The sequence below is a fragment of the Chelonoidis abingdonii genome, chromosome 5 (assembly GCF_003597395.2).
Source record: "Chelonoidis abingdonii isolate Lonesome George chromosome 5, CheloAbing_2.0, whole genome shotgun sequence".
Lineage (NCBI taxonomy): Eukaryota > Metazoa > Chordata > Testudines > Testudinidae > Chelonoidis > Chelonoidis abingdonii.
The window spans coordinates 61,553,508-61,581,055 of record NC_133773.1 but is presented as its reverse complement, the minus strand read 5'-3'; the positions used below and the strand labels follow the sequence as shown (position 1 = coordinate 61,581,055).

Below are 27,548 nucleotides of genomic sequence, written 5' to 3'. Positions count from 1 at the left end.
GCTGTCAGTGTTCTGTAATATATATGGGTATGTCTACACAGCAGTAAACACTCCCGGATGGCCCAGGTCAGCTGACTTGGGTTTGCGTGGCTCAGGTCACAAGGCTGTAAAAAGGTGGTTTAGACATTCAGATCTGGGCTGGAGGTCAGGCTCTGGGACTTTCCTCCCTCCCTGGGTCCCAGAGCCTGGGCTCCAGCCTGACCCCAAATGTGTACGCTGCAATTTTACAGCCTGGCAGCCCCAAGCCTTGCAAGCCTGCATCAGCTGACTCGGGTGTTTAATTGCTGTGTAGCCATACCCAGTATCACACAGCTCATTAGCAGTGTGATAAAGATCTCTTAAAGTTTCTGTTTTAGGTAGTATTTGAATTGAAAAATATTCAAAAATATATTCCTGGTCCTGTGTAGAAAAAGTATTAAGACTAAATTTAAGTGGAACTAATTCATGCAATTTCTATAAAAATATCACAAAGTTCTTTTTCACCCAGTTTCAGGAACTGAAAAAGTGAACTAATTTTAAGAGAACATTCTAGATTTTATGATGAAAACAGGAATATTGCAAAGTTTGATGCATTCTGTGAGGTTTTTGATGTTTCAGAGACTAACAAAAGGTTGCTTTATTAGTAGCTTTTATGAACAAATTGCTTTATTGGCTTAGACATACTGGTAGCTTTGTCGGTTGAAACAGCTATGAGTTCTTGTTTCAATTCACCATTGTGTAAGAGTAGAGAAGTGATAGCCATTGACCTTCTGTTAAAGCACAATAAAAAGTTTTTTTGTGAAGAAGAAAGTGTCTGAAGAAAATAGCAATGCAGTTCTGACTTCAGTTCAGCAACTTAAAAATTAAGAGCCCTTGTACTTCTCTTGTACACACAAATGGTCTCATTAAGTGGTTCAGTATAGAAAGGTAAAAGAGCATTTACTTCTGAAAGTTGTTTTTCAAAGGACTTGTAGGTAAAGTAATTGCATTTGTGTGGTAGCTATAACAAAAAATTAATTAATATGCTAATATTTAATTTATTTTGGACACTAAGAACTGTGTATTCAAGAGCAAGTTTTTTTTTTTAAATGGGCAACCTACATAATTTAATATGGATTTTGTTAAGTGAACATATGCCCTATTTTTTGAGAACTTGGCTAAATGAGAACATGTTTTGGTTCAGGCTATCACTGAAAGGAAAAGAGGAAACTTATTAGAAAGTTTCATTGAAATGTGCTTTGCAAGGATTCTTAGTAGAGTAGTTCAGTAGAACTCAGTGGTTGATCGATATTAAGTTTTGGTATATTCTATATAGTGATTAAAAAAAAAAGGAAGGGTTATATAGTAATAATAAATAAATAAGAGCAGGAACTTGAAAAACTTACTCAACACCTGTAGTCCAAGAACTTGGACAAAATAATTTTGTGCCCTGAGCCGCCACTCCTTCTTCCTAGAATCTCATTGATCAGGTACATCTCCCCTCAATCCTTGCAACCACTACTTGGGCCCAAAGACCTTTTTTTGTTCTTGACAACTGAACTTTGTTCTCAGAATTAATGCTAGCCCCTGTGCAGAAACATCATACCAATCAGTGCAGCTTTGTATGTCCCCAAAAATCCATAGAATCCTCCGCTGGAATGGCAGGACATCTTGTTCTAGGAAGTGGTAGCACACCTAGATCACCCTACTCCTAACAGGTGATGCGTCTCTCCCCAAAGTGGCAGTGGCATCACTGGACTGTGTCTGCAGATTTAGAAAGACATCACTGAGTCTGTTTATGCCTGGTTTGTGTTGGAATGTTATCTTCATAACCATAAGGGTTTGAAATTGTTTTCAAATGAAAGCTTTGATTCTGCAGAAACTGATGATACTTACTAGGAATGATTCCTATTCATTCTGTGCAAGTGGGTTTTTCAGGTCCTGATCTAGGGGAGAGCATGCTGTAGTCAGTTACCAGGTGTTACTTGAGTTTTTCAGTTTCTGATCAGGATACCTATCACCTAGTAGGGGTAGCCATTACACTAAGAACTTTTTATTCAATATATAGTTCTTCAAGTGCTTGTGGTAGTGAGGCAGTGGCTGTTGGGCACCTGGAATAGAAGTTAGTGCAGCTGTATATTATAACCATAAATTGTAAAGGCAGATAGATACTTGCTGAGGTTACCTCAATAGGTATCTGCCTCCTGAGTTCTGGGCTGAGTTTCTGGCTGGTAATCAAGCTGACTTCCAATGTGGCCGCCCCTCAGTGTCCTGAGTTCTGAAGAAATCCTTACTTTCTTGAGGCAGCTCTTCACTGCCTTCCTTGTGTTTCTCCTCCAGTGACTCTTGCTGCTTGTTCTGTGAGCGGGGGGCGGGCAGGGTTTCCAACCTTTTTGGGTTCAGTAGTGATGTTATTACATAAAATCCTGTCCACAGCCTCAAAAAATGTACAAAATGTTCCTGGCTAGTGGTTGTGTGTCCTGCCACCCTTGGTATTACTGTAAATTCTCCTGAACTGTTGGCTCTTTATCTGGCACTGATAGACATTCTGGTTGTACCTACTCTCAAGCAGCTATCTACCAGTGTCTACAATCTTTATTGCAGTGACTGGCCTCAAGAGGTTGCTGCAAAACCACTTCTCCCCAAATGGCAATGAGATTTAAGATCTCAACATGGCGTCAAGCAGATGGTCAAGGCATGTTGTAAAGGCTGCTAGAGTAATAATGCTGTAATGCCAATATATTGAAATCCAGGCTCAAATAGGCCAATCCTGGCACTGTGCCAGCTTTTAAATGAAGGAGGATGAGATTTGGTTAGCTTGACTCCAAAATGTTGGAGGGTACAGTGGTAAGTAAACAGGAAGGTCGTGGATACCGTCAAAGCAGTGTGGAATAGTGGTTGGATGACTGCCATAGTTGTGCACAGCAGTATTGTGTGTGCACGAACAATCGATAACAGTAACTCAATTCACATTCGCTCTGAAAGAAGATTCCAGAATTTGCGATAAGTGCAGACTTAGGTGTAGTCTATGCTACAGACCTGTATCAGTACAACTATGTCACTGGGGTGTGAAAAATCTACACCTCTAAGTGGTGATGTTATACTGACCATAACCCCCTTTGTAGACAGCGCAAGTTTTGTGCGAGAGCTTCTCATATCAACATAGCTACCTCCTCTCAAGGAGGTGGATTAATTATGCTGACAGAAGAGCTCTTTCCCATTGTCTTAGAGCGTCTTCATTAAAGTGCTGCTGATATAGCATTTTAAGCGTAAATTTTCCCTTAGTATGCTCTAAGGCAGGTGTCAGCAACCTTTCAGAAGTGGTGTGCCAAGTCTTCATTTATTCACTCTAATTTAAGGTTTCGCGTGCCAGTAATACATTTTAACATTTTTAGAATGTCTCTTTCTAGAAGTCTATATTATATAACTAAACTATTGTTGTCTGTAAAGTAACTAAGGTTTTTAAAATGTTTAAGAAGCTTCATTTAAAATTAAAGTAAAATGCAGAGCCGCCCCCCCCCCCCCTCCGGAACCGGTGGCCAGGACCCAGGTAGTGTGAGCGCCGCTGAAAATCAGCTCACGTGCCACCTTCGGCACGTGTGTCATAGGTTGCCTACCTCTGCTCTAAGGAATTGTCATTGCAGATCAGGTTAACTTGAGTCAGCATGGATTATACCTCCTGTGTAGACATGTACTTAATTTCATTTTTGGGTTCTGAATGCTGCAGTGCTCCAGGCTTTCAAGTGATGAGGAATGTTGTGTTTTTAATGTCCAGTGTGAAGTTGTTTATGAACAGAAAAAACAATACAACCACCATAAATGTTTTTATAACTCTTTGTTTTTTTAAATTAATAACATTGAATATATATCTTGGACCACTCTTGTGTTGATAATGGTGTCTCAGTTCTGTGAACTTGGGTAAGTTTCCTGGTAAGCCTCATGAGGGTCTTGTGTTACTCTGACATGATTCAGGCTGTTTCGATCATTTCTTACTGTTGTAGTACTTCATTATATTTCATCGTGCAGGTTATAATCTGAGTCGTGATGTTACAATGATATATTATGCACCCAAACTGGCTGTTGCTAATGTTAACTGTAAAGAATGTAGCTTTTTATCTCATTATTTGTAAGTTTGCAGAAGAGAACAGATGGGCAAACAAACATCAACTGGAGATAGAGCTTTCTCCCATTCCATACTAATTAGGTAATAAAAACAGATGATTGAGGGGGGCAAATAACTGTTCTACAATGGTATGGCTTTTTGGAGTATTATTATTTATTAAACAGTTGTGGTAATGTCTAGGAGCCTCATCTAGGATTGTGGCTCCATTGTGCTAAGCATTGTGTAAACAATTAAAAAAACTTCCCTTCCTCCAGAAGCTTTGTGTCTTAAAAGGAGAAAACCAGATGCAGATCCAAATAGTTATTCTGTTTTGTAAATGTTTAAGACCAAAATAGGTAATAATTGGAGACATATCAATCTCCTAGAACTGGAAGGGACCTTGAAAGAGTCCAGCCCCCTGCCTTCACTAGCAGGACCAATTTTTGCCCCAGATCCCTAAGTGGCCCCCTCAAGGATTGAACTCTCAACCCTGGGTTTAGCAGGCCAATGCTCAAGCCACTGAACTATCCCTCTCCCTCCCTAAATATCGGTTGGAAGAGACCTCAGGAAGTCATCTAGTCCAACCCCCTGCTCAAAGCAGGACCAGTCCCCAGACAGCTTTTTGCCCCAGGTCCCTAAATGGCCCCCTCAAGGATTGAACTCACAACCCTGGGTTTAGCAGACGAATGCTCAAACCACTGAGCTATCCCTCTCCGCAAGTACAGTTTTTATAACCAGTGTTACCGTGTACAGTATAATTTGGATTAAAACCACTACTAATTATTTAATCTTTGTATTTTAATGTTTGTTTAATATGCTCAAAGGCACTGGGTTGTCAGTCCTATACATGGAAATTCTGTTCACAGAACAGATACAATACAGGCTGTTACAGTGCAGGTGTCCCTTAGCAAGAGGCCTAAATAATAGAGCTGTTCAGAAAGTTAGCCTCTAAAATGAAACTTTTAACAAAATGTAAAAACTTAAATCAAAGCCACAGTGAAAAATGTTGTCCGTTTTCTGGTGAGACATACTTGATGATGACCTGGAGGATAAGAATATTCTTAATTTTTCAATTTATTTTAGTTTTTAGACTTGAAGGTGCCTTGTAGTGTTGTAATCTACATTTGTTTTATTTATGCATTTAATAACGGATTGATTACAAACAAGTCACTGCTTTTTGAAGGGAGAAAAGGAGATGATTGAACTAAGCATACATAAAGGTAATCTCTTTAGCAAAAGTGTGTTTATACAGATGTGTGTTTATACAGTTAAATCACTTATGTTCCATTCCACTCTTTGTTTTTTGTATGTTGATTTTGATTACGTTTTTCAGGCAGGGATCTTGTCTTTGTATTTGTCTCTAAATCCCCTATCACACAATTGAGATATATTGTATATAACTTTAGTTTACTAAAATAGATCCATCCAACTCTCATGGGCACTTGTTTGATATTAATAAAAGTACAATTACAATTAACATCAATATCTAAAGCTAATCAATTTGGGCTCTAGGAAGCAAACAAGAGAATGAAGTTTCAGAGCTGACATCCCCTCAGTTAGGCTGTCCTGTCCCCTGTCTACACTGGAGAGGACTGTTAAGCATTTAACTTCTTTCCACTGTCACGGTATTGCACAAGGAGAGAAGCTGTTCTTAAGATAACAGGACCTTTTGCTAATAACTCCATACAGCCCAACTGTATTCTAATTTTATAGAATCCACTCCTTGTTCCAGAAATGAGTTACAGAATCTTGGGTTTCATTTTCTAAAATAAACTTCTAGCCCTCATCATTGTGAAGATAATCAACAGTGTTAAATGATCATTGTTTTCCTGAGTCTCTTCCCAACTATCCATAGTCATCTTGATGACTATAAATTAGCTTGACCATCTCAGTGGTTGTTGATTCTGAAATCTAAAGATGACAGTTTAAATGTCAGTTACACACAGCTACCTTTAAAAAAACATGATTAAGGTTGCAAAGTCACTCAGAAGTTAGGAAAACTCGGAATTAAGGTGGGCTCTGCAACCTTAATTCAACTGCTTGTGCGGTATGATACAGTCTTCAGTTACATGATTTTGTATTATTTTTTCATAGGACCCTTGCCTCATTCATTGTACAGGATGGACCAGCTCAAGAGATTTGGCAAAGTTGCAAGACTGTTTTCAGTTGCTTATAATAGCAAGTGCTGATGACTTAATACACAGTGTTACCAGCCTTGTCTCGAATACTGTTAAATGTTTCATTGCTTTCATTTTTGCAGATATGCTTATTCCAGTACCAGATTGCCCCATGTTTTCCTATGAGGGGAGTTTAATATCAAAATAAATGAGGGGCTAATGATTGCAATATTTTTCATATTTAATTAAATCTTAATATTTCTGGATGGCCATAGCTGTGAGGGATTTTGCAGCAGAACTTAAAGATGGCTTTCCACATGCTACACCAGATTTTGGTTTATAGGCTTAAATTTAGAGGGTCATTAACTTATACGCCTTTGATCCTCAATTGTGGTAGTTCATTTTGTTGTGTGATACTGTTTTGTGAGATACTCGGGACTCAACCGACATTCAGCATCAAGTGAATTTTCCAAGTTGTCTTGAGAAATAGCTCTGCATAGATTGTATAGCAGTAATCTAGTTTCAAGGTAGCAAAGAGTTGGATCACTATGGCGAGATCTGGGTCTGAAAGAAAAGGTATGAAACTTCCAGCTAAATGCAGATGATAAATAATCTTTGTTACAGCTGCTAAACAGAGATGCAGAAACGTCTGATAATCCAAGCAGACTCCAAATACCAAAGCTGAGTAACAAATGGCAGACACACTTCCACAACTGAAGGAGCATGGGTCACCTCGGGTATTTGTTGTAGTTATTTTTCTTAACCTACATCATAACTTCAGTCTAATCTGGATTAAATCACAGCCATCTTTCTATCATCCAAAACTGTATTTTTACATGTCAGCAGGCAAACCCATCAACTGCATCAAATAGGTCAGCAGAATTGCAGATGCATAGTGGAATATTATCTGCATATTGGAGAATATCACAGCCCTTACCTATTTTATTGTCTTTCACATTTGGGTTCATATACATGCTAAAAAGGAAAGATGTGAGACTAGAATCTTGTGGCACTCTCATGAGAGCGCCCTTAGATGACCATTTGCCAAGTATTATACCATGGCATAAAAATAACTGATTCGTTTATACAACTCTGCTTGTCTGTCAGAACTTGCAATTGTTACTTCCTTGTGATTAGTGGTATCCCAGGTAGCTTTGTCTGAAGAATTTGAATGGACACTTGACTTGCAACCATTTCCAGAAAACCAGCACTGTCTCTTTACCATACTTTGGTCTAAAACTGGATTGAATAATTAAGTCTAAAGACTCCGGGTACTGCCAGAGTTGCTTTGATACCATCTTTTCTAATCATCCCCAAATTAAAACGAACAAAACAAAATGAGAAACACTGCTAATATCAAGTGATCAGCATTTGGTTAAAAAACTATTGTTTAACCATCTGGCACTTGTCTTTTTAAAAAAGAGACATTCATAGCTTCCGTCAGTCACAGATCTGGTGTGTCTCCATCTTGCAGCCAGTCTATATGCAAAGATGATTTCAGTGGAAGAAGCCAGGGAAGAAGATACTTGGGAATCACTGCACTGACAGTCATGGTTTTAAAAAAAAATAATTGGCAAACCATCTCATTAATAAGGCTAAGATTTTTATCACAGATATTTTTAGTAAAAGTCGGGCAGGTCATGGGCAATAAAGAAAAATTAATGGAAGCCTGTGATCTGTCCCTGACTTTTACTTAAAATATTCATGACAAAATGGGGAGCTCAGCTGTGAGGTCTCTGCAGCAGTTAGGCAGCTGCGGGGGCCCACTTGGAACTCCGGGGGTCCCCCCACCACCTTGCAGCTCCCAGTTGCCATGGGCTGAAGTCATGGAGGTTGCTGGAGGTCATGGATTCTGTGACTTCTGCGACCTCCATGGCAACAATCTAGCCTTACTCATTAATAATGGGCCGTGGTGAACGTGATAATTTTTCTTGAGAGCCTCGGAAACCAGACTAGTTCCATTAGTCTGAGGGGAGACAACGAAATAGATCTTGCGTTCCAACCTCAAAGAGCACAAGGGAGTGGTCTGTCCATGACAAGTATTGATTCTCCTATTTCCAAACCAAAACCAAGATCCAGGGTGTAATCTGCTGTATGTATTGAGTTGGAACCACTTGGGATAACTGCATGATTATCATAGTAGTCATGAAATTCTGAACAATTGGTCATTCCAGTGAAAAAATCCTCCAGTCCAGTTATCATAAGCATAAGTCCCAATTCTGAACCTCAGTGTCCAAAATGTGGGTGCCTGCATGAACCCTCCAAGCTTAATTACCAGCTTGGATCTGATATCGCTGCCACCAGCCAGATTCCAGTATCTGGCGCACTCTGGTCTCCCCAAAACCTTCCCTGGGGGACCCCAAGACTCAGATGCCCGAGTCTACAACAAGGGAAATAACCCCCTGCCCTTGTTCCTCTTTATTTCCTCCCTGGCTTCCGCTCCCTGGATGGCCTGAGACGATCACCCCTATTCAATTCCTTGCAATGCAAAACAGAAGATCCAGTTTCTTTCACCCTCACTCAGTAGTCCCTGCAATGCCAGCTTTGCAACTTTCAACACCCAAAGATTTCCCTGCCTTCCCTGTCTTTCCCTGAGAGAGACCGTAACCTAGCACAGAGATCCTATCCCTCTGAGCCTCAACTAGAAAGCTGTATATAAAAAGACAAGAAAAAGACAAAAAAATGTTTCTCGTATCAGGTTGACAATTATACAAGGTTCAATTGCTTAAAAGAAAAATGAATAAACAGCCTATCCAAAAAGATGATACATTTAACATATCCAGCAAACTTACGCACATGTAAATACAAAAAAAAACAATATAAGGCTGTTGTATTTTACTTTTGTTACTCACAACTTGGAAAACTGAAGATTTAGAAACCTGGGAGATAGAAAGATTACTCTCAGAGCCGAGAGAGCGCAGAGCAGAGACACAGACAAAAGCACACACCCAAAAATTCCCTCCCTGAGCTTTGAAAACTCCGGTTTCCTGATTGGTCCTCTGGTCAGGTGTTTGGTTCCCTTTGTTAACCCTTTACAGGTAAAAGAAACATTAACCCTTAGCTATCTGTTTATGACACCAGTCATAAACAGTAATAATTTGAGCCACAGTCAGAGAACAAACTCTTTAAGGGACCAGAGGAACTAGTGTTAAAGGCTGTACAGCTTTCATCTGCCTAACAAATGGACTGTTCTTGTTCTTGTATCTTTGTCCATAACTCTGATCAGGAGGCTCAAACTCATGCCACATAATCTTGTCTTCCTTCCCCTTACAAATGATGTGTGCATGTGTGCGCGCGTATGGGGAAACATCTACGTTTCTGGGTTATCATATTATTTGACTTGTGCAGTGTTGCTCGACTTTCTCTCGAACACCCTAAAACATGGGTGGTTCAGGTGACTGACTAAATGAGGACGACCATCTATGTAATTGCTTAAGTTCCCACATATCTGACACACAATGCTCTCTTAATAAATCTTCCTTCAGTCCATCAGCCACTTCAGTTGCTACCACCATCCTGAGCGACATAACTTGCATCAACTTAAAGTGGTGTCTATACTGCTCTATGTCAGTGGGAGACATTCTCCCGCTGACATAGCTTCCGCCTCTTGCTGAAGTGGAGTAATTACGTTGATGGGAGAGCGCTCTTCCGTCGATGTAATACACCTTCACTAGATGTGCTAACCGCTGCATCGATGCAGTGGTGCCAATTTAGCACAATAGGGAAGACAAACCCTAAGTTTCAATCAGTTAAACCTGTGGAATGCAATGGAACGCAAAGGGGTTGCACAGATGGGTGTCCATCAGCGGCACAGCAGTCAGCAAACAGAGCTGTAAATGAGAGTTTCAGTGGGACTTCTGTTGGAAGAGCAGGTTTTTGTGTTTTGTGTATTGTATTTTGTAGTTTGTATGTGTGGAGGCTGGTAGGGGCAGTGTGTTGGGAGAGAAGCTGAGCCCTGATTAGGGGGCGGGGCTTGCCTGCTTAGGGGTCCTATAAAGGTAGCCAGCCAGTCAGGCAGCGACATAGACAGCTACAGCGGCACAGCAGCCAGCAAACAGAGCTGTAAACAGGGGAGTTGCAGTGGGAGTTTACGGGGAGGTTGCGGGGGAGACTTAGAGACCTAAGCAGAGGAACTGACAGGCTAGTGAAGGGAGTGGGTGGTGGTCTGCCAGTGTTCTGGTGCCTGTTGGGGGGTTTGTTTTTGGGTTGTGTTTCTTGGACTAACAGGTTTTAGGTGGGAAGGCTATGACCGACAGAGAGGCAGCAGTGAAAGACACAATGAGGATGACTGGGTGTGGAAGTTGCAGCATATACATGATCCTGGAGGGGGTACCTGAAAAGAGTTTCGTCTGCATGAAGTGCCGCCTGATAGAGCTGATTGAAGAAAAGATCCGAGGACTGGAGATGCAGATGGAAACTCTGGTTGAGTTTAGAAGGGGGTTCGAGCAGATGGTGGAGCAAAAACATGAGGAGGCTGAAGGGATAAGCTCAGACTTGCAGATGGAAACAGGACCAAAGAATTCTGAGGGGAGACTGCTGGGTAAGGAAAGTGGACGGTGGAAGCATGTGACTAAGAGAACCAGGCAGAAGAAAAGACGGGCCAGTGAAGGAGAAATAGAGCTCAGGAACAGGTTTGCAGAGTTGGAAAATGAAGGGCACAGCAGGTGGGTCGTTGAAGTTGAGAGGACAAGGAAAAAGAGAAGAGCAGCTGTCCTACAGGTAAAGGGAAGAGTCAATGGAGACAACACAATATGAAGCACCGGAGGCAACGGGATGGGTTGCGGAGAGGATTGCGCAGGGTGATAAGGAATCGAGAGGACTTGCAGCCAGTGGGAGCAGGGGATGACCAGAGAATCACACTGTCCCGGGAAGGCAGATCTACGTGGACTGGGGACTCCTTACTGAGAAGAATAGACAGGCCTGTAACTAGAGCTGAATCTGGAGAACAGAGAGGTGTGCTGTCTGCTGGTGTAAGATACGAGGTTGTGGACTTGAGGCTGAAAGGATCCTAACGGAGTGGGAAAGAATCCGGTGATTGTCCTTCATGTAGGAACAAATGATATTGGCTAGATTCTCGCTGGAACGACTCAAGGGAGATCTATGCCAGACTGGGAAGACGCTTAGGAAATCAAAGGCCTCAGGTGATCTTCATGGGATTTCCTGTTCCTAGAGAAAGAAGACAAAGTGGAGTATAATGGTGATGAACAGATGCTCAGGGCATGGTGCTAAAGAAAGGCTTGGGAGTATGGGCCCCGCTGGAAACATCATGGCACAGAGGACTGTCTCTCTGGATGGACTTCACCTGAGTAAGCGGAATATAGACTTCTAAGTGGAGGCTGGCACAAACTATTAAAAAAGCTAAATCAGGAATTGGGGGAGTGGCTGGAGTGTCCGTATTCCCGCGGATACATTAGAGGCGATGAAAGAGGAGGATGCAGCCGTGGGCAGGAAAGAAATGGACATGCAGGAATTGGTAGTATAGATACCAGTTAATTGGTGATACTGGTAGTAGAAGTCTGGGCTAACCAGGTAAAGATGATCATGAAACCAAAGGGCAAAAATTAAGGATGTTGTACACTATGCGAGGAGCCTTAGTAACAGAATGGAGGAATAAAGCTACTGGTGCAGGAAGTGAAAGTCCGGGATCATTATAGGGATAACAGAAACATGGTGGAATGTAGTATGAACTGGAGTAAACAGGTAATGAAGGCTATGTCTGTCCTTAGAAAGAGAAAATAAAGGAAGGTGGTGGAGAGCATGTAATCAGTAATAGTTTAACTGTATATGAAATAAGAAGTGATGGAATGATTAAAACAGAGTTCTGCCCTTTTGGAAAATCACACTGGAGACGAAAGCTACTAGATCCTCCCCTGAGATAGTGCTTGGGGTGTGTACAGACCGCCGGGAATCTGATTTGGTTGGTGACAAGACCTCTTTAATGTTTTTATGAAGTAAACATTAATGGATTGTGAGTTGATCATAGGAGATTTTAACGTTCCGATAATAGACAGGACAAGTGCTAGTATATAATCATAGGGCTCATTTCTGGTGAACTGAATGGATTTCTTCACCAAGTAGTTGAAGAACCAACCAAGAGGGATGCCCATTTTAGATATGGTTTTAGTGAGGTAGTGAGGACCCATAGAAGTAATGGTTGTAGGGGACACCTTGGTTCGAGTGATCATGAGCTATTCAGTCAAAACTAGTGGAAAGATACATTTCGGACTAGGTTTTTGATTTCTAAAAGGCTAACTGTAAGAATTAAGGGAAAACTAGTTAGGAAGTGGTTGGACTGAAAGAACTTGATGATCTTAAAGCGGAAGAAGCCTGGAATGACTCAAGTTCAAGTTGCGAAACTATCAGAAGTCTGCATCCAAGAAGGGGAAAAAAAATCAGCAGGAGTTGTAGACGAGAATGGAGAGAGCAAGCATCTCAAGAGGTGATTAAGAATAACAAAAGCCCTAAAGGAGTGGAGATGGGAGGGCATTAGCAAGGAAAGCTACCTATTGAGGGTACAGAACATGTAGGGATAAGCGAGAAGAGGCCAAAAGCCATGTAGGTTGGACTTGCAAAGGGAATTAAAACATAGTAAAGGTTCTGTGAGCATAAAAATAAGAGAAACAAAGAAAGAGAAGTGGGACCGCTAAAACATATGATGATGGATGGAGGTTAAGGATATCTAGCATGGCCCAACTACATCTTCTGCTATCTTAATAGCTACTGAGAGGACTTAGGGATAATAAGAGGATGACAAATGGGAATGAGGAATGGAGGTAGATATTACCACATCCGAGATAGAGGCCGAGCTAACGCTTAATGGGACAAAATTGGAGGGCCCCAGATAATCTTTCCACAAGAAATTTAAGAGGAGTGGCACGTGAAATTGCAACCCATTAGACAAATTTTATAAAATCAGTAAACTCAGGGGTTGTACCGTAGAACTTGAGAATTGTAACAATAGTTCCTATTTTCAAGAGGGGGAAAAAGTGATCCGAGTTAACTATAGCCTGTTAGTTTGACATCTAGTTAGTATGTAAGGTCTTGGAAAAAATTTTGAAGGAGGAAAAGTAGTTAGCGACATTGGTCAATGGAATTGGGGAAATACAACAGTTTTACAAAAAGTAGATCTATGCCACCAACCTGATTCCTTCCTTTGAGAAGGTAACAGCTTTAGGACAAAGGAAACGGGGGATCTATTTACCTCGATTCAGTAAGGTGTTGACACGGTTCCATGTGGGAATTAGTTAAGTTGGAAAAGATGGGGATCAATATGAAAATTGGAAGGGGATAAAGGGAAACTCAAGGGTCTTAACTGAAAGTGTACTGTCAGGTGGAAGGAGGTTGCTAGTGGAGTTCCTCAGGGATCAGTTTTGGGACCAATCTTATTTAACCTTTTTATTAGTGACCTTGGCAACAAAAGTAGGAATGTGCTAATAAAGTTTGCGGATACACAAAGCTGGAGTATTGCTAACACAGAGAAGGACTGGATATCATACAGGAAGATCTGGATGACCTTGTAACTGGGAGTAATAGTAATGGATGAATTAATAGTGAAAAGTGCAAGTCATGCATTTAGGGATTAATAACAAGAATTTTAGTTATAAATGGGACGCATCTTGGAAGTGAACAGAGGAAGAGAAGGACCTCGGAGTATGGTTGATCCAGATGACTATGAGACGGGTGAAAAAAGTTAATAGGAGCCGCCAATGTGTATAGCCGTATAAAGAAGCTAATGCAGTTTATGGATTGTCTCAGCGAAGGTATTCCAGCCAAAGAGAAAAGGTGTTAAGTACCGTTAGTATAAGCCTGTGACTCGTCTGAATACTTGTGCGGTGGTTCCCATGTTAGAAGGATATTCAGACTGGAATAGTGTTCAGAAAGGTCTACTGGATGATCAATGAAACTGGTCTTATGAAAGAAATCAAAGGTTTGGCGTTTAGCCTAACCAAAAGAATGTTGATGGGGGATATGATTGCTCTTTATAAATATATCAGAGGGAATATATCAGGGAGGGAGGAATTATTTAAGTTAGTACCAAGTGGACGCAAGAACAAATGGATATAAACCAGACACTAGGAGGTTTAGACTTCGAAATAGACGAAGGTTTCTAACCATAGAGGAGTGAAGTTCTGGAACAACATTCCAAGGGGTAGTGGGACAAAGACATATCTGCTAAATAGCTTGATAAGTTTATGGGGGATGATGATGAGAGAGCCTAATTGTTGTGTTAGCAACTGATCTTTGGTTATCAGCAGGTAGTATGCCCAGTGGTCTGTGATGGGATGTTAGATGGGTTGGGATCTGAGTTACTACAGAGAATTCTTTCCTGATGCTGGCTGGTGAGTCTTGCCCACATACTCAGGGTTACTTGATCGCCATTATTGGAGTCGGGAAGGAATTTCCTCCAGGGTAGATTGGCAGAGACCCTGGAGGCTTTCGCGTTCCCTGCAGCATGCGGCCCGGTGCACTTGCGGAAGATTCTCTTCAGTTTGAGTCTCAACCACATGATTGGACTTCAGTACTCAGATCGGTTAGAGGTTTGTTATAGAAGGATGGGTGAGATTCTGTGGCCTGCATTGTGCAGGAGATCAGACTAGATGATCATAATGGTCCTCGACCTTTAATCTAGCGTCTGAGTCATTGAAGGCTTCATATGAAGAGCAGTGGGGCTGTACAGGTGTCATGAGTGTCTAATTGGCTTTCAGAATTTTTATTATGGATAGTGGTGTGCAAATAGGAAAGTCTATTGTGACTTTCAGATTTTAGGAGCTACTTCTAGAAATGATACCTAGAGAAATAAACATTTCAGTTGTAAATTGAGCAAATGTACTGTAATCTATCGTGGCTTTCAGATTTTAGGAGCTACTTCTAGAAATGATAGCTAGAGAAATAAACATTTCAGTTGTAAATTGAGCAAATGTACTTTAATCCCAAATTTAATCCCAATTTAATCCCAAATTCCACTAAATCTGCAGCGTAATATTCCCCCTTCCCCAGAATAAAACAAAACCCCCAATTACCTTATATATGGCTTTGAGAATGTTTGGTTCCTTTAAAGATCAAAGGGCTTGGTTCACAACAGAGAACTCATTCCTGGGTCATCTTGACAAGAAGTATAAAATAGTTCCTCTTTTCTACCAATTACCTCAGACCTCTAACTCTTTTTTCCTTATGTACTATTGAGACAAGGTGTTTAGAATATCTTGGTTCACCATTCTGTTCTCACAATCTATCTGGCTCAAAAATAATATAGTTGGTGTACTTTGCGTCCGGGGGACCACGCCCTATTTTTAGTGTGTCTCAGTTACCAGAATGCTTTACAGAAGCTTTAAAATTAATTTTGCACAGTGAGTGAGTATAAATAAAGTTCTTTGCAACATAGACTGTAAGGGAAATTTTCATCCATTTTCTTCAACTCATAAACAGTTTTCAGCCTAAAAACTGCTTGTTTCCACAAATGAACTGTGACATGTTTAAAGTTCCTAATTGCAACTGTACTTCTATGTCTATTACTAGAGGTGGCCGTGTTGTGTAGAAGCTGTCACTTGTAGTGTGGGAGCCCACTGTAAAGACACTTTGTAAACCAGTTTCTATGATTTCATAATTTTTTCTGTCTTGCAGCTTTTTATATAAAGCTGATCATTGTAATATCTACGATATCCAGTTTAAAAGATGATAAACCTCATGTTTTAATTTTTAAATGTTAAACAATATTGGCTTTTCAGATGCTCTTATTCAGTTACACTCCACTCACTAGAGAGCGGGGAACAGTACAGAGTTATTGTGGAAGAAGAAGGAGCAGGGACCTCTTGGCTGCCAAGGTGCTCTAGTAATTCTTCCCTCTTCAGTTCTAAATGGAAGTAATCCAAGTTACTCAATCTCAACCTATTGAGAATTTTGGGCAGTGAGGAATAAGTTTTTAGTTTGCTTTTTAAGGATGCATATTTCCATGTTTAGAGTACAAATCTCCTTTTCTCTTGTGCGATATTCAGTACAGAGCATTACCACAGCTTCCTGCATATATACCAAAATGATGGTTGTAGTGTCAAATGTCTGTGTTCCATAAAGTCTGTCAGCTGTATTTGTACTGAAATTGTGGTATCTTAGTACCTGCATGTAACGTTTCGAAAGAGTGTAAGAAAGGCTATGAACTTGCCTGACAAGTGGTTGCATGTGCCCAAAAAGGAAAATTTTTTGATAGTAATTATTTTTTTGGAATTTACAATACTTTTAAGTTTTCTAAAGCAGGTAATGTGGGAGGCTTGCTTACATGATAACTGTTGAGTTGTTCTGACAGAACCATAGAGTTGTCCTCTTTCTGAACTGTGAAAGGAATCTGGTATATTGCAAATCTTTTCTGTACTTATCCATTTCCAGCATAGCCATTGCTGTAATATATCCTCAGACAGAATTTAAATTTCATAGTATGTAAAAATGTGTTTCAAGAGGGTTTAAGACTGAGAAAATATAGGAAGACAGAACTTTTTAATGACCTAAATACTGACTCTCTACTTCTGTAAAGCTAGGAAGTAATTAATTCTCCATGCTTGCTCAGTCAGTCTTTTCCTCTTTTAAGACAGACAGCTTGTGTCTAATTGGAGCTGGTGGTTTTGAAATGTCGGCTGCTTTCACAAGGGATTGAAACAAGACCACAAAACTTATTCTGCCTAAGATCACAAGCTGAACTTAAATCATGATCTCAGAAGTAAGAACAGTGGATTCTTTGTGGATTTTAAAGGCCGAAGACAAGTATTATTAATTTTAAATATATGGAAAAATAACACGGTAGGTATTAAATTATATTGTCGGATGAAAACATAAGGGGTAAAAGCAACGCATTTTTAATAACACTTGGAGAGGAAAACAGTTGTGAAATTAATCAGTAGTTATAAGTCACTGAGAAATGGCCTCTGTTATCAGTTCATTGCTCAAGATGGTGTGAAGTTAAAAACAAAACAAGTAGTGAATAACATTCATGAAATTCATCATGTAAATCTACAGCTATCATAAGACAGTCAAGGCTATGCAATCTTAAGAATAAATGGTTGAAAAACTGGAGGCAAGAAACTTAAAGGTGTACTGGTAATTTATTAGAAAGATGCCCCCCCTCCTTTTTTTTTTTCTGTAAATGAAGTAACAATTATCTAATTGATTTAGTGGTTTCAGGCACACTTCTAGGTAAATGTTTTACCTCATAGGTTGGCATACTTGTAGAAATCATTTTCACTTAACATTTGTCATAGCTATATCTGAAATTTCCTTCTGACGCATTGACATGAGACTTCAGTAATCTAAATTTCTTCACGGTAAACATTTTTGCCTGGTACAAATAACTTTAGATCATTAAAGTAATAATTTTGGAGACTGTGTACAGGTGCACTCCCCTTTTAGATGATGGTATGTCTGTGAGCAGAGGGATGCATTGGCAGTGTTCTGTGTTTGTGGGCCTAGGCAAGCACAGACATTGCCTCCAAATTGTATCCACTTAGTGGCCACTCATGAAGAAGCTGCTCTACGTACTTTGAGGCCTCACAGCTAGTCAGAGAGGATGATGGGAGATGCAGCCATGTAATTCCCTTACTGTGTCTACCAGGGAGAGGACTGGTGCAAATAGAGAGCCTCTTCAAGGAACAGACTGACAGCAACGGGGAATCTGTAATAGGAGTCATGCTCTCTGCTCTTCTGAGAAATTCGCATTTCAGAGACAGCAGGGCAAAGGAGCACTACTTGATAGCAACCTGTCATGGCTTCCTTCCTTCTAGCAGGGAACAGGAAGGCAAGCGTACGCTACTGGAAAAACAGACTTATAGACAAAGTGGCTGAAATCATTGCCCAGGGATGTTCAAGTCGTCATTACTGTGAGGAGGCATCACTACTGCAGATGCTGCAGCAGGAGGGGAGTACCATCAGGTATGCTGACATGGAGAGCAGAAGGTCCTTTGGCACAGCCTGCAGGGCTTTGAACTTGTCTGCGTTACCTCTTCACACCTTGATGAGGAGTGTACAACGGACCGGATAGTAGAGGGACACTTATAAGATGGGATGCTGGTACCCTCTGAGTCAGATCCTCTTCATTGCATCAGTTGGCTGTCACCTACCTCTCCTGCTCACCATCACGTGTATACTCAGAGTGCCTTTTTAGCACAGCAGCACCACAGTCTCCAACAGGTACACATGTGTCTTCACAGGGAAGGTGGAAAGACTTTCATTCATCTGAATAGACAGACACTGGCTTCCTCAGGAAGTCACCCTGTATGTAATACAGGACACCAGCAGCAGCCTAGTGGAAGGGCTGAATTAAGAAGAGGAGGATGACAACAGTGGTTTTTGTGCATCGAGGGGAGAGTTGGGAGGAGCTGTGTGAAGAAATGCACCTTTTTACCCACCTTTAACTTTTTCTTCCAGATAATGTAAGAAGATCTACTGCTTTTGCTGTCACCATGATTCTTAGGTTTAAACATAAGAACGGCCATACTGGCTCAGACCAAAGATCCATCTAGCCCAGTCTCTTGTCTTCTGACAGTGGTCGATGTCAAGTGCCCAGAGGGAATGAACAGAACATTTAATCATCAAGTGATCCATTCCTTGTCTCCTATTCCCAGCTGCTGGCAAACAAACGCTGGGGACACCATCATTGCCCATCCTGGGTAATAGCTATTGATGGAACTATCGTCCATGAATTTATCTTGTTCTTTTTTGAACCCTGATATAGTCTTGGCCTTCAGAACACCCTCTGGCAAGGAGCTCCTACAAGTGGAAATGTACAGAGGCTCTCAAAGCGGAAGGAGGTTATTTATTGGTAATTGTTTTTCAGGAGAGATTCTTGGGAATTCATACTCAGTTCACCTTCCCAGCTAATTCTGAATTCTCTATAACGTCAGAACTCTTGTGTTTTGGGAGAAGGAACTGAGATGTGTGTGATCTACTTTGTAGTGTAGATTGATAAGATTTGCCCTCCTGAGAGATTTCAATTGACATAGCTTTTCAAGGCAGTTTTGCAACTTTCTATCAGTCTCTTTGTTCTCTCGTCTGCTACTCAGTGCCACAGCAGTGTCTGGCAGCCAGAAGAAGCAATTTCAGGTCAAACCCTGCTATAAGCCCCTGATGCTGTAGGCTGCAGCTTGAAGTAAGTTTGTCATGTTGGAGCTGTGTCTGAACTGGACATGCTCAGTGTGAATAGAATTCTCTGAAAATTAAGCCACCATATTCTAAGAAGTCTCTACAGCACATGTACAAATGGTGATTTTTTTTCCTCCAGAGGCTTATAAAGCTGCCGAATTTGGGTGGATTTTTACAGGAATGGCCAAAGGCACCTCTTTGGCTCCAGGGCAATCCTTTTACCAAACTTCAAGCCTCTGCTCCAGAGCATGGAGGCCCTAGAGTTTCTCAATAGAACAGTTATATGATTTTATTATTGTACACATGGCTTTGTTTTGTTGTTTGTGCTAACCTCTTTCTCTGAACCGGCAGACCTGCCTTTTTAATGCTAAAACTTAAAAGTTCAGCATAAGACAAACACCCATCATGGAAAATTTCAGTCCAAATGGTTGAAGTTTGGCCAAGCTGTAAGCAAATGAAAACAGGGTTTTATAATGGGAAATGTTGGACAGCCTGAGTTTATAGATGTTGATGCCACCACCATATATAGAGCAGTGAAATCAAGGCTGAAATTGTTCAACTGCACTGAGCAACCTGCCACACTTAATTAAATAGATGCTTATTTCTCATTTGCTATGATTAATTTGTTGTAGGGTTAATTGTTAATGTTTGAATTTTTTGTTCGGATTTGTACTCAAGTAGTTGATTTGCTTGCTGTTTTTGACTTCTCTTTTGATGCCCGTCTCTGTCTTGAAACTCATTAGACTTGGGAGTTAACCAGGTTGTCAGTATTGAAGGTTGAATGCCACCAAGAATACTGTGGAGAAATGCTAGCATTCATCAATGAGTAATTTAATCCACAAACACAAATTTGTAGATTGCCACGTATTCGCAGGGGCAAAAGAAAATGCAGGCCTGTTATTTACCAGGCTGCACGTGGCAACAGACTATATAGGTAAGAGATGCAAGGAGAGTATGGGTCACGAGGCAGACTGCAGACACACACACACACAACTAAAATCAATCAATTTTAAATTTTATTGGGGATAGTTACAAGGGGTAAGAGAGCAGCTTATGATTAGCTAATAGAGTTAACAAAACCTAAAACACACAATGCCTAAAATATCTACTAACAATATTTACAAACAAAATGCAGCATTTAGTAATAACTGATACTTACAAATACAAACCAACACATCACGACCGGCAAACGTAGAAGCTCTATTTGAAACACGTGAGCTGAGAGAGAGGCTTCGAGGTGATCAGGCTCGGTTACGGCATACACGGCATACACGGGATACACGGGACACGTTTTCTCCTCTCTCTGCCTGCACATGGCAGGGCAACCCCTAAAATACTTACTATGACATCACAGAAGTGTCATAGGGGACGGGGCCCAAAACCTGTGTGTGTTCGCCTCTGATTGGCACAAGCAATGTTTACACCAAATAGGGGAGCAGGTGCCAAAAGGTCTGGCTTCGCCCCCAAAAGGTGAGGTAATGCATATTGTTGTAGAATGCGTTCAACACTGAATGACAAAGGAAGAGGCCAGGGCAATACCGGTATGGCAAGTGATACAGGATGCAGACAGGAACCCATTCTAACAAAATTCAGCTACTATCTCTGTGCTGATGACTGACAGAACTCTTGTCTTGAGATCTGTCTCTTTCTGTCCTAGTGAAAGTCATCTCCTCATAGATGTCTAGCCATCTGCTCAAGTTAAATATGATTAAAACAGAGCTCTTGATCTTCTGTTCTCCTGCCGACAAAACTGCTGCTACTTGTTGGGGGAGGAAGTTTTTTGTCGTCAGGAGAGCTATCTCCTTCCAACAAACAGCAGCTACACTGCGTGCCTTTTAGCAGCATGGCTGTGGTGGCAAAGCAGTATGGCTAAAAGGTGCGTAGTGTAGACAAAGCTTTAGTCTTGCTGATTCTTTCTGCTTAATGTCTCTGAAAATGGCCTTTCATATCCATCCACACACCTAAACTTCGATTACTGCAACATTCTTTTTTTGCTACATTTGATAAATGCAACATTACCTTACTCCTATCCATTTAGAATGCTACTGCAAAGATTATTTTCCTAGCACATCACTTTGACCATGTCACTTTTCTCTTTGCATCCCTCCACTTGCTACCTCTTCTCTATCACATCAAATATAAACTACTTATCTTTTGTTTTCAAGCCCATTCACAACCTGTCCCCACCCAACCTGTCATCTCTCATTCGCTATTGAGACGTTGACTCCTGCCTCCCAGAGTCACATGATGCCAACCTCCCTCATCCACCTGTGAAATTTTCAAGTGAGCACCTTTGTGCTTTTCCACATGCTAGCCATCACTCTTGCGGGGGAATTACCCAGGAAGATCTGTAAAACTATTTCATTGTCTTCCTTCAAATCCTTCCTTAAAACTCTCCTTTTCCATCACGTTCACAAAAACTTAACTGTTAGACTGCTGAAATGCTGAAACAACAGCCTATCCTGCTGCCCAGTGTGGTTGTTGTTTCCTTGTATACTACCATCTGTGTGTCTGTATGCACTTAGATGGTAAGCTCTTAAGGGCAGGAACCATCTTTTTGTTTTGTATTTTGTACAGTGCCCAACCCAATGTATTCGTCCTCCATGATTAGGCCTTCTATAATAATACAAATAATAATCACTGATGTTGTTCTTTTTGATATACAAAAGCATTTCTGAGGAGTCATCGGCTTGCAGCTGCTGGAGGAAATGATATCCTATCTTTCTTGTGGTAGTTCTTATAGTTGTGATAAGCTGTGTTTGCCTGCACCCTAATGTTACAAGTTATTCTTCAGCCTCTCTGGTATAATTCATATAATGACAAAACTTTCTTAATGTATGATTTTACTGTCTTCATTTTGAGCCTTGTCCTAAGAGCAAGGAAGACAGTTTGTTTATATTAAATGTAAATTAATTAAGGATTGTATAGTTAATGTAGGATTATTTGCTGTTTACATGGGTTTTAAAAAATACTCTTTTTTTTATTATACAGGCATAATATTAAACGACCAGAGAGACTGTGAGAAGATTATTTTAAAGAAATCTGGTGAGTAATTGTTAGCTTTGTCTTCTCCTTGTTCATAAAACCGTATAAGGGCTGCTAATCCCTCTGTTTTTTTTGGTTAGATACAATGTATTTTGATGAAGGAGCTCATTTTAAAATGTTTTCTACAATCGTACATTTATAGGGTTTTTTGTTATGTGTCTGTGCTTACACAAAGAATTTGCAACGTAAGCAGACCATCATTTCACTGCACGAAGTCCTTGTTTTAGTAGTAGTTACTCCTGTCACAGTATGTGCTGTAGGATTTGTGCTGATACAGCAGTTAGTTGCAAAGACTTACAGAGCATGTAGTTCCATCTCAGAGCCAAGAACTAATGTAATGGGATTTTATTAGTAGATATCTGGTTGAATATTAGTACTCTGAAGCTAGTAAATAGATTAGTTTGTGCACAGCTGGGTGTCCCCCAACTCTTGAACATAGAAGTTGACCTTGTCACTCCATATTTGAGAATAACTCCTTTTGATTTTGAGTGATTTATGTAAGAAGTGCAGAAGACAACTACGTATTTTTCATGGTCCATACATTACATGTACTTGTGGTTTTTCTGTTAATTGTGGAAGCTTTGTTACAGTTTGGGAAAGAAATAATGTAGTGACCCTTCTGACCAAAATCTCGGTGGTGTTATATGTGCTGTAACATCATACGTGAGCCCTGTAAAGCACCTAGGCAGACAGAATATCACTGAACTCTACTCACTCAAAATTGTCTATGGTAAACTAGGGAGAAGAATCTTCCCTAAAATTATAATCTGTGCAGGATTCTCAGAGAGTTTATGCTACTTAGTGCAAGACAGGTGAAACGCCACAAGTGCTGAAATTCTGCTTTTTTGCTGAGGAAGTTAATAATCTTATGTCTGAAGGCAGATGCCAATGCAGGATTGCTGAGAGCGCAAGATCCTTCTAGGATTGTGAGTGGAAGTTTTTTTTTTTTTAAATAATAAAAGGAGCAGCAGCCCAGATTCTGAACTAGTAGAGCACTTAGGCAAAAAAAGAAAAATATATCTGAAAGACAAAAATGGCATTTCTGTAGTTGAGTTACTATGTTCAAAATATTTACATGTGAGACTGTATTACTGATGATGATCTCTTTAATTGGCATTATTTTGAGATGTATACTCAAATATTATCTATTAGAGGGTGTTGAAATAATTTTTTTAAATGTATCTCCTGAAAAAAGTTTAGGGGGTTATTTCTTCTGAAAGTATGCTGTACTTTGAGTAGTATTTATTTAAAAAAAAACAACAAAAAAACCAATCCCACCACAACAAAAAGCTAATCTGCAATTGCCAGCCTTCTTCCTTTTAAGTAGTGTTGTAAAGACTGGTTGTATACAAAGACTTTTATTCCTCCCTTTTTCCCCAAACAAACAGGTGCTTTGGCCAATGGGTTGAATGTCTGGGTGGATGATATTAAATATACTGAGATAACATCTTCTGTTCAGTCCCAAAGCGCTTCACAATTATTATGCCTTAAATCGTTTTTAGGGTAGGTTGGTAAGTAAGAACTTAAGTTTGGGGAGGGAAAATTAATGACTAGGAAAACAAATTACTGGCAGAAAAAAGGAAGCAATAGGCTGAAATATGGTTTTGAAGCAGTAGAAATGCCAAGGGTGACACTGGGGAAATTGCTGAAATGAACTGAAGCTGTCTGAAAGACTTCTAGAATGACACTTTTTCTTTCTTCCTTTGATGTGACCATTGATCCAAATGTTGCTGGACAAATATCGTGAAGTTAGATGCTAACAAATTGGAAAGAAATATTATTTTTATTTAAGATTTTCAATATCAAAAGTTGCACCTTAAAATTACATTATTACAGCTGAATTTTTGCATTTCACTGTCATACTTTTCTGTTTTCTCTAGTTTAGAAATTAATATAGCCTAGTCACTTTTTTATTTTCTAGTCAATTTTATTTTCTGTTTTTGTGTGGTATTCAGAGAATAGTGTGATAATTAGTTTGGTAATAAACAGTTTTTACTGAGCGTATAAAGACTTTTATAGGTCATATGTTTGGAAACCTGAAATCTTTGTGGGTCAGATTTGACCCACAATATGGACATGGTTAACTGCTTAGTACATTTTCTAAATTCCCAGTTGTTTAATAATCCTTGGCACCTTGAAAATTGAATATTGCCTAATGACTTTGTTCTTTTACCTAAAAAATACTCTTTCCTTTCTCTATCACCTGTCACTTATGGGTTTTGTTTTTTTTTTCATCTGCTTGTGTACCAATACTATTCATGCCATGATTGGTCTAGAAATAAAAAACATGCATAAGTCATGTTTGGAGTGCAGAAAAAAACTCTACTTAAAGATTTTGAAAGATTCTTTGTAAATAACATATAGAGACTGTAAGTATTCAAAAGTGAACGGATATTGCCTTATTTAGTAACAAATATAAGGATATTACAAGGTGGCCTCCTCCCAATCCATCAGTACTCTTCCTCTTAAACTACCCATGTTCTTGGTTTCCTAAGAATGGTCTTGAAGTAAGACCATCTTTGTTTCCTGTTCACATTCTCTCTGTTGTAGCAGTGTGATAACTTTTCCATAGTTAAGAGTAAGACCAGTTTTCTGTGTAGAACTTGATTTGTCCAAGTGCTCTAAAATCTGTACCTTTTCTCATATTGCCTTGATTTTTTGTTTCTCTTGGGGGGTATTGGGTTTAGTCAGAGATCCATATTTAGGGCTATTCAAACCACGAGTTCCCAAGGTACTGCTCCCTAGAAGAACTAGCTTCTTTTTTTTTAAGAGGTGGTATGGTTTGCAATTTTTTGTGCACAGATAAAGATCAAAACAGGGCTGAGTTCATAGCATCATAGTCTCAAATGCTTGAGAGTTACCCCAGTAGCGTGCATGCCATGCACTAGCCCTTGAGAAGAAATTATTTTACAATATTATACAAAGAATTTGGTTCTTTGTTTAGTTGGTCTAAAAAGCTCTTATAATGCTAAAAAGCCCCGTGGATTACACAAAGGCCTGCTCTATACTAGAAAATTAGGTTTTTAATTTTGGGGGAATGTATTCAAAGTAGATTTATAAAATATGTGAATATATATACATGCAAATGATAGCTGGCAGAGGAGGGGCATTTAGGGATTGAGGAGTGCGGGGAATAAAGATGAGAAGAGAAGCATTGGGGGCTGCATCAAGGGGAGAGCGGATTATGGAAGGGGGATAGAGGAGAATGGGTGCTAGTGGAGGTGAGAAGAATTGGGGACTGGTAGAGGGAGAGAGACACTGGGAAGGGAACGTGAGGGTGAGGGTAGGGACTCTGAGGAAGAAAAAGAGGCAGGAAGATGTCAGCCCTCATTATCCCCTTCTGTGTGTACACCAACATTTTGGGCCTCACCTGCCCCTGTAGGGGCCCTGATCTTTCTCCTTTCCTCCAGTCATGTAAGCTGGGATATGAGGGGGCCTTAAATCTCTGGGGGTTCTGAGTCATGCTCTGTGCCATCCTGTCTGTCTGTGTGCCAGGATCTAGGGGGCCCCTGTTCATCCACAGGGGTCAGACTTGCGCCATGTCCCCTCTCATGTGAGCCAGGTTCTGGGGCCTGACTTTCTTGAGGGTTGGGAGTCTGAGCCCTCTGTCCTTTCTCCCCATGTGAACTGGGATCTGGGATCCCTTTCACCCTGGGGGTGTGTGAACCCTGCTCCCTCTCCCCTGTGTATGTGCTAGGATGTGGGGGTCTCTGCCCTGGGGTTCAGATTTCCCCCCCGCCCCAATCACTGGCTCTCCTGATGAGCCAGGTTCTGGAGGGTGGTTGTCTTTCTGGGGAAGTCTCAGACCCTCTGTGACATTCCCGTGTTATTATCTGGACCGATGATCTGCTAGGTCACTCCAATCCTTGACTCCGGGAGCCAGCCTTACCCTGCTCTGCTGTGAGAACCCCCAGTCCTGGGCGGTTCACGCACAGCCTCTGGCATGTAAGCTGCTTGGATTGTGCAACCGAATGACACTAGCCAATATCTCTAGTCCCAAACACAACGCTCGGAACCTCTGTCTTGCAATGTCCAGTTACACCTGCTGGATGCTGCAAGCTTATATGAGTTGGTCAGTTTAACAAAGAAATTAATATGTACCAGGCTTGTTATCCCAAGGGGAGTCTCTGACACACTTCAAACCAAAGCACTGCTTCAAGTAGAATAAACAAACAAATTTATTAACTAGAAAGATAGATTTTAAGTGATAAGTCAAAGCACAAGAAGTCAGATTTGATCAAATGAAATAAAAGCAAAACACATTCTAGGCTGATCTTAACACTTTCAGTGCCCTTACAAACTTAGATGCTTCTCACCACAGGCTGGCTGGTTGCCCTTCAGCCAGGCTCTCCCCTTTCATCAGTGCTTCAATCGCTTGGTGGTGTTGTCTGTAGATGTAGGTGGAAGAGAGAGGAAAAGCATGGTAAAATTTGTCCCTTTTATCATGTTCTTTCTTCCTTCTTGGTTTTGCCCCCACCCCCCTTCAGATCAGCTGAGCGTTAGCTCATTGCGGTCCCAAACTGACCAAAGGAAAGGGGGGTGAGTCACTTGAGAGTCCAACAGATCCTTTGTTGCTGGCTGGGCCAGTGTCGGTTGTTCCTGTGAGGTTGGGCTGAGCTAACCCTAACGCTAACCATACATGCCCTGATGAGGTGTGAACTGTCCCTCTGCTCTTGGAGAGTTTTTACCTGGGCTTGTTTTAAGCCATGAGCACACATTTTCAGCCTCATAACTATATGCATTAAATTACAACCTATAACTTTACTATAACAACAATGCTCAGTGAACCTTCCAAAGACACCCGACATGACAAACTTTGCATTGGATACCACTCAATCATTTTATAAAGATGAACATGGGGTGCAGGGTGGTCCCACGAGGTACAGAACATCACAACTTCCTCACCCACCTCAAGTCATCTCCCTGCTCCTCTGAGTTGTCCTGCCTCTCATATGAACCATTTTCTGGGAAGTCAAGCCCTTCTGGGTGGGATGCTGAGAACAGGCATACTGGGAGCATTCACCAAGAACACTGGTGAGGAGTGGGGTGAGGAATTGAGAACCAGAATGCTTGATCCATATCAGAGGGCTTGGCTACACTTGCAAGTTGCAGCGCTGGTAAGGGGGTTACAGCGCTGCAACTTACTTGGTGTCCACACTTACAAAGCTCAGCCAGCGCTGCAACTCCCTGGCTGCAGCGCTGGCTGT

General features: G+C 40.8%; 1 protein-coding gene across 4 annotated transcripts in view; it reads left to right on the top strand.

Moving 5' to 3' along the window:
- The window catches only part of FBXW7 (F-box and WD repeat domain containing 7), a 278,287-nt gene that overhangs the window by 23,761 nt on the left and 226,978 nt on the right, over positions 1–27,548 (top strand). Inside the window, exons 4-5 of one of the 4 annotated variants that reach the window (XM_075066325.1) lie at positions 16,754–16,962; positions 22,288–22,341. The gene's annotated coding sequence lies outside the window, so the exon portion shown is untranslated. Of the gene's footprint in view, positions 1–16,753; positions 16,963–22,287; positions 22,342–27,548 lie in introns of those variants that run through there. The other 3 variants (XM_075066328.1, XM_075066329.1, XM_032771269.2) reach the window with 3 other exon arrangements.